At 38.2% G+C, this 12,811-nt stretch overlaps 3 non-coding genes across 3 annotated transcripts; all 3 read left to right on the plus strand.

Moving 5' to 3' along the window:
• The first annotated feature begins 3,281 nt into the window (after positions 1-3,281).
• Positions 3,282-3,371, plus strand: Trnam-cau (transfer RNA methionine (anticodon CAU)). The gene is given in 2 exon segments: positions 3,282-3,318; positions 3,336-3,371. It is a non-coding gene; the product is annotated as a tRNA-Met (tRNA).
• A 3,403-nt stretch (positions 3,372-6,774) lies between these two features.
• On the plus strand, positions 6,775-6,864 carry Trnam-cau (transfer RNA methionine (anticodon CAU)). The gene is given in 2 exon segments: positions 6,775-6,811; positions 6,829-6,864. It is a non-coding gene; the product is annotated as a tRNA-Met (tRNA).
• Positions 6,865-10,283: 3,419 nt separating this feature from the next.
• Trnam-cau (transfer RNA methionine (anticodon CAU)) lies at positions 10,284-10,373 on the plus strand. Its single transcript is given in 2 exon segments — positions 10,284-10,320; positions 10,338-10,373. It is a non-coding gene; the product is annotated as a tRNA-Met (tRNA).
• Positions 10,374-12,811: the final 2,438 nt, after the last annotated feature.

Genomic DNA, 12,811 nt, shown 5'->3' on the forward strand with positions numbered 1-12,811 from the left:
TGTAACGACCAAGTTTGAAGGATGGTGTGCCTCAAACTGATGGGAAACTATCATTACCTATTCAAACAGATCCCACTTGAAAGCACAATGGACACTCTACACCGTTCCAGTGGCCTAATGTTTAGGGCGTCCGTTGTGGATGCGGGAGGTCATGGGTTTGATCCCCAGCCTAGTCCTATCAGAGACTTACAAAATTGATACTGACAACTGCCTCTCTAGGTGCTCAGCATTAAGAAGTTAGTGATAGAACTGGTTGGCCTGGTCTCAGGATAATGGGACTGGGTGGGACATCATGCTACGTGTCTGCGACATGATGCCCCAGTGCTAGGCATCACTATAAACTGCCACACTGCAGACAACGTACCTATATGATTGAAAAATTGTTAAAGCTACGTTAAAAATCCAAATCAAACAAAAACACTCTCTCTCTCTCTCTCTCTCTCTCTCTCTCTCCTGTAAAGACAGAAAAGGTACATGCACGTGATACTTGAGTACAGTATCAAACTTGACTATTTTAAAAACAACTTGCAACAAAGAAAGGCAAATATTGTTCTATCCGTCGAGCATAAGTTACAGGGAAGATGACACTTTTGCATTTGGTAATGGTCAATTGAAGTCTGTATTGATCTGTGGAAGTCTGTATTCATAAACATGAAACGGGGACCAAAGGATATAATACAATTACACGTTTGTTACATAAATATAATCTTCTTCCCATGCGTATATTAGGACAAAAATCTGTCGGTCTCGATCCCGCCAACTTTCTGCTCTTACATTAATAAATATATTCACTGTCTGGTGTCAGATATAACATTTGCAAATAATATTTGTTAAAACATATCTATTCGTTACTTCAGTTTGAATATGTGTGCTCGCTACCTAAATTCTCAAAGACAAAGACTTATGATCTGGAGTAATTTAATCATCATACCGTATCATGACATCGATCTCCTGAAAAACTGTAAGCATAGAACAGGGAGTATAGGTTTATAACCCACTTTGAAAACGATTGTACATTCATCAGTTTCTTAGTCTGCCAGCGACCATTATCGTGCTTTAATAGAAGACACATTTGCCGATAGATGATACATTTTCAAACCGCCTAGCAAAACTCTACGTTCATTGACATAGTTTGAACAACGCTTCGAACTTTTGTCTGTCATCTTTGAGGGCCATCAGGAACCCCATCTAAGCCAGTTCACTCACACACAGCAAATATGGTGGATTTGTGTGTCGTCGACGTGCTGCTACCCATCAAAAGGAAACCTTTCGGATACGCCTAAGTAGGGAACGTGTCGTCATTCAATGGAAATGGTTCATCTGCGAGTAGGACTATGTGGAATGTATTTGGCCCGGAGTGGATGAAAGCAAGTTATAACCCAAACCAACATTTTTCCAGTTTATAATATCATCATTCTTATCAACTGCATTAATACATACATATTAGGGTCAAGTCAAGCAGCTCAATGCACCCGACCCTAAAAGATATATACAACAATGTAGCCATCATTTGAAAACAACCGGGGAAGAAATAATAACTACTATAATATACGTTAACTAATTCGATTCAAATACAATTTCAATAAATATAATTCGCAACAAAATACCGTTTGCATAGCAAAGGCTAAAAAACGAACGTGCCGCACTGTAATCAATATAGAAAGCGTCGTACCTCGGTGCATATCAGTCTTCCTACTGGTGACGTCACGATAAATCAGCCATTGGTGTTAGCACACTCAATTAGGTTTGACCTACTTCCAATTGGAGGGCGCCCATCAGGGCCCGAGGTCATAAACATAATAACGCGTAACAATATCTAGATTTCCAAACGAGTATATTTTGGAAAACATTTCCTCATGGGCAAGATCCATTGTTTCATCAATCGGAATAGGATTCACTATCACAATATTAAAGTAAGAACCTGATTCACCTAAATTACGCTGATTTGACGACGTCTATATGTCCTTTCTAAAGAAGGAGTTCTGTCTTCAACAGGAATCCAGAGAAAGTGTTCCGAACATTATACATGTGTTAGTAGTAGTAGTAGGAGTAGCAGTAGTAGTGTTAGTGGTAGTAGTAGTACTAGTATTAATGGTATTTGTATGAGTTAATGTTACACGAGGAATGGTTTTCTCTTTCCAATCACATACAATTCAACAAACTCCATGCCATCATGTAATGAAAGCATTTTGTGGTTTATTTTCTACAGAGAAAATTATAATGCATATTTGTCGCTTTCAGTTACCGATCCGTGAATAGAAAAGTTTTAACACATGATATGATCAGTGTTCTAACGATATTTTTCGAACATTGACTGGGGAGACCTGTATAATATTTAACTCCAAAATATTTGTTTGAAATTGTTTTCATTGACTGAATGGATGTATCGATATGTATTCATCAGCCCACAAGGACGGTTCATGGGTCAACTGTTATTTCTTGTTATACTCATGTATTGTCCTTGAGAGCCAGATTTATTATTCGACTGATTATTGGTGACCTTCGCTAGCACAGTTTCGCAAATTGCATCAATGTTGCATAGCCTCAATCAGAGTTGACAATCCTCCAATGTGACCATTGATTCAATACACATGAGGGCCAATCTCACAATCGCCTTTCTATAGAAAGACTTCTTACTTGTCCTATGTTCAGACCACATGATAGATGATTCTCTTTCAACTTTTCTTGGAATATGCTCGTTTGCATGGCAGTCCTTCAACACAGTTAACGTCTCCATCCGGAAAGCGCTAAAATGAAACGCAGCTAGTTCAGTCACAGTTCCTGCCTTTGAACATTTAGTAAATTAAAAAATATTTTTATGTAGCTTAAATTCCTCACCTACGAGTTGAAAATGAAAACTCACAGTGAATCGTGTTTGATAAGTCTTAATGTTTATAAAGTAGAAACGTACGCTCCCAATGGCATTATAACCTTCGCGATAATGATAATTTTGTACAATCATAAACACTAAATTTAAATAATATCACCCACCCCTCAACAGTGGGAGGCTATTTTCTTGTAACAACTAGTATTGCCATCCATTTAGAATTTATAGAGGTATCAGAATACCGATAAGATGAACTTACCTATAAGTTAATGTAGTTGACCATCATGGATGTTTAGAACACGTTTTATGACTAGTTATAGTGTTTTCTACCATGTTCTACATCTGCGCCTCGGGGTAAATCATTTGCTCTTTTGACATATGCTGGTGCGCATGCTTTCTGAAGAATGCTTTTAGTTTCTCCTGAAGATATAATCTCTCATGGAAAATGTATATAGCCTCGGTAGCGCAGCAGGTAGCGCGTCAGTCTCATAATCAATCGTAGAGAGCAATCTGAAGGTCGTGAGTTCGATCCTCACCCGGGGCAGATATTTTGTCTCCTTAGCTCGAATTATTACCTTTTATCCTTTGTGGTTATTCTATTTAATTCCACCAATTATACTCACATTAGAGTGAAAACGCCAAATGTATATATCAAATGTAACGACCAAGTTTGAAGGATGGTGTGCCTCAAACTGATGGGAAACTATCATTACCTATTCAAACAGATCCCACTTGAAAGCACAATGGACACTCTACACCGTTCCAGTGGCCTAATGTTTAGGGCGTCCGTTGTGGATGCGGGAGGTCATGGGTTTGATCCCCAGCCTAGTCCTATCAGAGACTTACAAAATTGATACTGACAACTGCCTCTCTAGGTGCTCAGCATTAAGAAGTTAGTGATAGAACTGGTTGGCCTGGTCTCAGGATAATGGGACTGGGTGGGACATCATGCTACGTGTCTGCGACATGATGCCCCAGTGCTAGGCATCACTATAAACTGCCACACTGCAGACAACGTACCTATATGATTGAAAAATTGTTAAAGCTACGTTAAAAATCCAAATCAAACAAAAACACTCTCTCTCTCTCTCTCTCTCTCTCTCTCTCTCTCTCTCTCTCCTGTAAAGACAGAAAAGGTACATGCACGTGATACTTGAGTACAGTATCAAACTTGACTATTTTAAAAACAACTTGCAACAAAGAAAGGCAAATATTGTTCTATCCGTCGAGCATAAGTTACAGGGAAGATGACACTTTTGCATTTGGTAATGGTCAATTGAAGTCTGTATTGATCTGTGGAAGTCTGTATTCATAAACATGAAACGGGGACCAAAGGATATAATACAATTACACGTTTGTTACATAAATATAATCTTCTTCCCATGCGTATATTAGGACAAAAATCTGTCGGTCTCGATCCCGCCAACTTTCTGCTCTTACATTAATAAATATATTCACTGTCTGGTGTCAGATATAACATTTGCAAATAATATTTGTTAAAACATATCTATTCGTTACTTCAGTTTGAATATGTGTGCTCGCTACCTAAATTCTCAAAGACAAAGACTTATGATCTGGAGTAATTTAATCATCATACCGTATCATGACATCGATCTCCTGAAAAACTGTAAGCATAGAACAGGGAGTATAGGTTTATAACCCACTTTGAAAACGATTGTACATTCATCAGTTTCTTAGTCTGCCAGCGACCATTATCGTGCTTTAATAGAAGACACATTTGCCGATAGATGATACATTTTCAAACCGCCTAGCAAAACTCTACGTTCATTGACATAGTTTGAACAACGCTTCGAACTTTTGTCTGTCATCTTTGAGGGCCATCAGGAACCCCATCTAAGCCAGTTCACTCACACACAGCAAATATGGTGGATTTGTGTGTCGTCGACGTGCTGCTACCCATCAAAAGGAAACCTTTCGGATACGCCTAAGTAGGGAACGTGTCGTCATTCAATGGAAATGGTTCATCTGCGAGTAGGACTATGTGGAATGTATTTGGCCCGGAGTGGATGAAAGCAAGTTATAACCCAAACCAACATTTTTCCAGTTTATAATATCATCATTCTTATCAACTGCATTAATACATACATATTAGGGTCAAGTCAAGCAGCTCAATGCACCCGACCCTAAAAGATATATACAACAATGTAGCCATCATTTGAAAACAACCGGGAAAGAAATAATAACTACTATAATATACGTTAACTAATTCGATTCAAATACAATTTCAATAAATATAATTCGCAACAAAATACCGTTTGCATAGCAAAGGCTAAAAAACGAACGTGCCGCACTGTAATCAATATAGAAAGCGTCGTACCTCGGTGCATATCAGTCTTCCTACTGGTGACGTCACGATAAATCAGCCATTGGTGTTAGCACACTCAATTAGGTTTGACCTACTTCCAATTGGAGGGCGCCCATCAGGGCCCGAGGTCATAAACATAATAACGCGTAACAATATCTAGATTTCCAAACGAGTATATTTTGGAAAACATTTCCTCATGGGCAAGATCCATTGTTTCATCAATCGGAATAGGATTCACTATCACAATATTAAAGTAAGAACCTGATTCACCTAAATTACGCTGATTTGACGACGTCTATATGTCCTTTCTAAAGAAGGAGTTCTGTCTTCAACAGGAATCCAGAGAAAGTGTTCCGAACATTATACATGTGTTAGTAGTAGTAGTAGGAGTAGCAGTAGTAGTGTTAGTGGTAGTAGTAGTACTAGTATTAATGGTATTTGTATGAGTTAATGTTACACGAGGAATGGTTTTCTCTTTCCAATCACATACAATTCAACAAACTCCATGCCATCATGTAATGAAAGCATTTTGTGGTTTATTTTCTACAGAGAAAATTATAATGCATATTTGTCGCTTTCAGTTACCGATCCGTGAATAGAAAAGTTTTAACACATGATATGATCAGTGTTCTAACGATATTTTTCGAACATTGACTGGGGAGACCTGTATAATATTTAACTCCAAAATATTTGTTTGAAATTGTTTTCATTGACTGAATGGATGTATCGATATGTATTCATCAGCCCACAAGGACGGTTCATGGGTCAACTGTTATTTCTTGTTATACTCATGTATTGTCCTTGAGAGCCAGATTTATTATTCGACTGATTATTGGTGACCTTCGCTAGCACAGTTTCGCAAATTGCATCAATGTTGCATAGCCTCAATCAGAGTTGACAATCCTCCAATGTGACCATTGATTCAATACACATGAGGGCCAATCTCACAATCGCCTTTCTATAGAAAGACTTCTTACTTGTCCTATGTTCAGACCACATGATAGATGATTCTCTTTCAACTTTTCTTGGAATATGCTCGTTTGCATGGCAGTCCTTCAACACAGTTAACGTCTCCATCCGGAAAGCGCTAAAATGAAACGCAGCTAGTTCAGTCACAGTTCCTGCCTTTGAACATTTAGTAAATTAAAAAATATTTTTATGTAGCTTAAATTCCTCACCTACGAGTTGAAAATGAAAACTCACAGTGAATCGTGTTTGATAAGTCTTAATGTTTATAAAGTAGAAACGTACGCTCCCAATGGCATTATAACCTTCGCGATAATGATAATTTTGTACAATCATAAACACTAAATTTAAATAATATCACCCACCCCTCAACAGTGGGAGGCTATTTTCTTGTAACAACTAGTATTGCCATCCATTTAGAATTTATAGAGGTATCAGAATACCGATAAGATGAACTTACCTATAAGTTAATGTAGTTGACCATCATGGATGTTTAGAACACGTTTTATGACTAGTTATAGTGTTTTCTACCATGTTCTACATCTGCGCCTCGGGGTAAATCATTTGCTCTTTTGACATATGCTGGTGCGCATGCTTTCTGAAGAATGCTTTTAGTTTCTCCTGAAGATATAATCTCTCATGGAAAATGTATATAGCCTCGGTAGCGCAGCAGGTAGCGCGTCAGTCTCATAATCAATCGTAGAGAGCAATCTGAAGGTCGTGAGTTCGATCCTCACCCGGGGCAGATATTTTGTCTCCTTAGCTCGAATTATTACCTTTTATCCTTTGTGGTTATTCTATTTAATTCCACCAATTATACTCACATTAGAGTGAAAACGCCAAATGTATATATCAAATGTAACGACCAAGTTTGAAGGATGGTGTGCCTCAAACTGATGGGAAACTATCATTACCTATTCAAACAGATCCCACTTGAAAGCACAATGGACACTCTACACCGTTCCAGTGGCCTAATGTTTAGGGCGTCCGTTGTGGATGCGGGAGGTCATGGGTTTGATCCCCAGCCTAGTCCTATCAGAGACTTACAAAATTGATACTGACAACTGCCTCTCTAGGTGCTCAGCATTAAGAAGTTAGTGATAGAACTGGTTGGCCTGGTCTCAGGATAATGGGACTGGGTGGGACATCATGCTACGTGTCTGCGACATGATGCCCCAGTGCTAGGCATCACTATAAACTGCCACACTGCAGACAACGTACCTATATGATTGAAAAATTGTTAAAGCTACGTTAAAAATCCAAATCAAACAAAAACACTCTCTCTCTCTCTCTCTCTCTCTCTCTCTCTCTCTCTCTCTCTCTCTCTCTCTCTCTCCTGTAAAGACAGAAAAGGTACATGCACGTGATACTTGAGTACAGTATCAAACTTGACTATTTTAAAAACAACTTGCAACAAAGAAAGGCAAATATTGTTCTATCCGTCGAGCATAAGTTACAGGGAAGATGACACTTTTGCATTTGGTAATGGTCAATTGAAGTCTGTATTGATCTGTGGAAGTCTGTATTCATAAACATGAAACGGGGACCAAAGGATATAATACAATTACACGTTTGTTACATAAATATAATCTTCTTCCCATGCGTATATTAGGACAAAAATCTGTCGGTCTCGATCCCGCCAACTTTCTGCTCTTACATTAATAAATATATTCACTGTCTGGTGTCAGATATAACATTTGCAAATAATATTTGTTAAAACATATCTATTCGTTACTTCAGTTTGAATATGTGTGCTCGCTACCTAAATTCTCAAAGACAAAGACTTATGATCTGGAGTAATTTAATCATCATACCGTATCATGACATCGATCTCCTGAAAAACTGTAAGCATAGAACAGGGAGTATAGGTTTATAACCCACTTTGAAAACGATTGTACATTCATCAGTTTCTTAGTCTGCCAGCGACCATTATCGTGCTTTAATAGAAGACACATTTGCCGATAGATGATACATTTTCAAACCGCCTAGCAAAACTCTACGTTCATTGACATAGTTTGAACAACGCTTCGAACTTTTGTCTGTCATCTTTGAGGGCCATCAGGAACCCCATCTAAGCCAGTTCACTCACACACAGCAAATATGGTGGATTTGTGTGTCGTCGACGTGCTGCTACCCATCAAAAGGAAACCTTTCGGATACGCCTAAGTAGGGAACGTGTCGTCATTCAATGGAAATGGTTCATCTGCGAGTAGGACTATGTGGAATGTATTTGGCCCGGAGTGGATGAAAGCAAGTTATAACCCAAACCAACATTTTTCCAGTTTATAATATCATCATTCTTATCAACTGCATTAATACATACATATTAGGGTCAAGTCAAGCAGCTCAATGCACCCGACCCTAAAAGATATATACAACAATGTAGCCATCATTTGAAAACAACCGGGGAAGAAATAATAACTACTATAATATACGTTAACTAATTCGATTCAAATACAATTTCAATAAATATAATTCGCAACAAAATACCGTTTGCATAGCAAAGGCTAAAAAACGAACGTGCCGCACTGTAATCAATATAGAAAGCGTCGTACCTCGGTGCATATCAGTCTTCCTACTGGTGACGTCACGATAAATCAGCCATTGGTGTTAGCACACTCAATTAGGTTTGACCTACTTCCAATTGGAGGGCGCCCATCAGGGCCCGAGGTCATAAACATAATAACGCGTAACAATATCTAGATTTCCAAACGAGTATATTTTGGAAAACATTTCCTCATGGGCAAGATCCATTGTTTCATCAATCGGAATAGGATTCACTATCACAATATTAAAGTAAGAACCTGATTCACCTAAATTACGCTGATTTGACGACGTCTATATGTCCTTTCTAAAGAAGGAGTTCTGTCTTCAACAGGAATCCAGAGAAAGTGTTCCGAACATTATACATGTGTTAGTAGTAGTAGTAGGAGTAGCAGTAGTAGTGTTAGTGGTAGTAGTAGTACTAGTATTAATGGTATTTGTATGAGTTAATGTTACACGAGGAATGGTTTTCTCTTTCCAATCACATACAATTCAACAAACTCCATGCCATCATGTAATGAAAGCATTTTGTGGTTTATTTTCTACAGAGAAAATTATAATGCATATTTGTCGCTTTCAGTTACCGATCCGTGAATAGAAAAGTTTTAACACATGATATGATCAGTGTTCTAACGATATTTTTCGAACATTGACTGGGGAGACCTGTATAATATTTAACTCCAAAATATTTGTTTGAAATTGTTTTCATTGACTGAATGGATGTATCGATATGTATTCATCAGCCCACAAGGACGGTTCATGGGTCAACTGTTATTTCTTGTTATACTCATGTATTGTCCTTGAGAGCCAGATTTATTATTCGACTGATTATTGGTGACCTTCGCTAGCACAGTTTCGCAAATTGCATCAATGTTGCATAGCCTCAATCAGAGTTGACAATCCTCCAATGTGACCATTGATTCAATACACATGAGGGCCAATCTCACAATCGCCTTTCTATAGAAAGACTTCTTACTTGTCCTATGTTCAGACCACATGATAGATGATTCTCTTTCAACTTTTCTTGGAATATGCTCGTTTGCATGGCAGTCCTTCAACACAGTTAACGTCTCCATCCGGAAAGCGCTAAAATGAAACGCAGCTAGTTCAGTCACAGTTCCTGCCTTTGAACATTTAGTAAATTAAAAAATATTTTTATGTAGCTTAAATTCCTCACCTACGAGTTGAAAATGAAAACTCACAGTGAATCGTGTTTGATAAGTCTTAATGTTTATAAAGTAGAAACGTACGCTCCCAATGGCATTATAACCTTCGCGATAATGATAATTTTGTACAATCATAAACACTAAATTTAAATAATATCACCCACCCCTCAACAGTGGGAGGCTATTTTCTTGTAACAACTAGTATTGCCATCCATTTAGAATTTATAGAGGTATCAGAATACCGATAAGATGAACTTACCTATAAGTTAATGTAGTTGACCATCATGGATGTTTAGAACACGTTTTATGACTAGTTATAGTGTTTTCTACCATGTTCTACATCTGCGCCTCGGGGTAAATCATTTGCTCTTTTGACATATGCTGGTGCGCATGCTTTCTGAAGAATGCTTTTAGTTTCTCCTGAAGATATAATCTCTCATGGAAAATGTATATAGCCTCGGTAGCGCAGCAGGTAGCGCGTCAGTCTCATAATCAATCGTAGAGAGCAATCTGAAGGTCGTGAGTTCGATCCTCACCCGGGGCAGATATTTTGTCTCCTTAGCTCGAATTATTACCTTTTATCCTTTGTGGTTATTCTATTTAATTCCACCAATTATACTCACATTAGAGTGAAAACGCCAAATGTATATATCAAATGTAACGACCAAGTTTGAAGGATGGTGTGCCTCAAACTGATGGGAAACTATCATTACCTATTCAAACAGATCCCACTTGAAAGCACAATGGACACTCTACACCGTTCCAGTGGCCTAATGTTTAGGGCGTCCGTTGTGGATGCGGGAGGTCATGGGTTTGATCCCCAGCCTAGTCCTATCAGAGACTTACAAAATTGATACTGACAACTGCCTCTCTAGGTGCTCAGCATTAAGAAGTTAGTGATAGAACTGGTTGGCCTGGTCTCAGGATAATGGGACTGGGTGGGACATCATGCTACGTGTCTGCGACATGATGCCCCAGTGCTAGGCATCACTATAAACTGTCACACTGCAGACAACGTACCTATATGATTGAAAAATTGTTAAAGCTACGTTAAAAATCCAAATCAAACAAAAACACTCTCTCTCTCTCTCTCTCTCTCTCTCTCTCTCTCCTGTAAAGACAGAAAAGGTACATGCACGTGATACTTGAGTACAGTATCAAACTTGACTATTTTAAAAACAACTTGCAACAAAGAAAGGCAAATATTGTTCTATCCGTCGAGCATAAGTTACAGGGAAGATGACACTTTTGCATTTGGTAATGGTCAATTGAAGTCTGTATTGATCTGTGGAAGTCTGTATTCATAAACATGAAACGGGGACCAAAGGATATAATACAATTACACGTTTGTTACATAAATATAATCTTCTTCCCATGCGTATATTAGGACAAAAATCTGTCGGTCTCGATCCCGCCAACTTTCTGCTCTTACATTAATAAATATATTCACTGTCTGGTGTCAGATATAACATTTGCAAATAATATTTGTTAAAACATATCTATTCGTTACTTCAGTTTGAATATGTGTGCTCGCTACCTAAATTCTCAAAGACAAAGACTTATGATCTGGAGTAATTTAATCATCATACCGTATCATGACATCGATCTCCTGAAAAACTGTAAGCATAGAACAGGGAGTATAGGTTTATAACCCACTTTGAAAACGATTGTACATTCATCAGTTTCTTAGTCTGCCAGCGACCATTATCGTGCTTTAATAGAAGACACATTTGCCGATAGATGATACATTTTCAAACCGCCTAGCAAAACTCTACGTTCATTGACATAGTTTGAACAACGCTTCGAACTTTTGTCTGTCATCTTTGAGGGCCATCAGGAACCCCATCTAAGCCAGTTCACTCACACACAGCAAATATGGTGGATTTGTGTGTCGTCGACGTGCTGCTACCCATCAAAAGGAAACCTTTCGGATACGCCTAAGTAGGGAACGTGTCGTCATTCAATGGAAATGGTTCATCTGCGAGTAGGACTATGTGGAATGTATTTGGCCCGGAGTGGATGAAAGCAAGTTATAACCCAAACCAACATTTTTCCAGTTTATAATATCATCATTCTTATCAACTGCATTAATACATACATATTAGGGTCAAGTCAAGCAGCTCAATGCACCCGACCCTAAAAGATATATACAACAATGTAGCCATCATTTGAAAACAACCGGGGAAGAAATAATAACTACTATAATATACGTTAACTAATTCGATTCAAATACAATTTCAATAAATATAATTCGCAACAAAATACCGTTTGCATAGCAAAGGCTAAAAAACGAACGTGCCGCACTGTAATCAATATAGAAAGCGTCGTACCTCGGTGCATATCAGTCTTCCTACTGGTGACGTCACGATAAATCAGCCATTGGTGTTAGCACACTCAATTAGGTTTGACCTACTTCCAATTGGAGGGCGCCCATCAGGGCCCGAGGTCATAAACATAATAACGCGTAACAATATCTAGATTTCCAAACGAGTATATTTTGGAAAACATTTCCTCATGGGCAAGATCCATTGTTTCATCAATCGGAATAGGATTCACTATCACAATATTAAAGTAAGAACCTGATTCACCTAAATTACGCTGATTTGACGACGTCTATATGTCCTTTCTAAAGAAGGAGTTCTGTCTTCAACAGGAATCCAGAGAAAGTGTTCCGAACATTATACATGTGTTAGTAGTAGTAGTAGGAGTAGCAGTAGTAGTGTTAGTGGTAGTAGTAGTACTAGTATTAATGGTATTTGTATGAGTTAATGTTACACGAGGAATGGTTTTCTCTTTCCAATCACATACAATTCAACAAACTCCATGCCATCATGTAATGAAAGCATTTTGTGGTTTATTTTCTACAGAGAAAATTATAATGCATATTTGTCGCTTTCAGTTACCGATCCGTGAATAGAAAAGTTTTAACACATGATATGATCAGTGTTCTAACGATATTTTTCGAACATTGACTGGGGAGAC

The sequence above is a fragment of the Sinohyriopsis cumingii genome, chromosome 15 (assembly GCF_028554795.1).
Source record: "Sinohyriopsis cumingii isolate HCF-2022 chromosome 15, ASM2855479v2, whole genome shotgun sequence".
Classification (NCBI taxonomy): Eukaryota; Metazoa; Mollusca; class Bivalvia; order Unionida; family Unionidae; genus Sinohyriopsis; species Sinohyriopsis cumingii.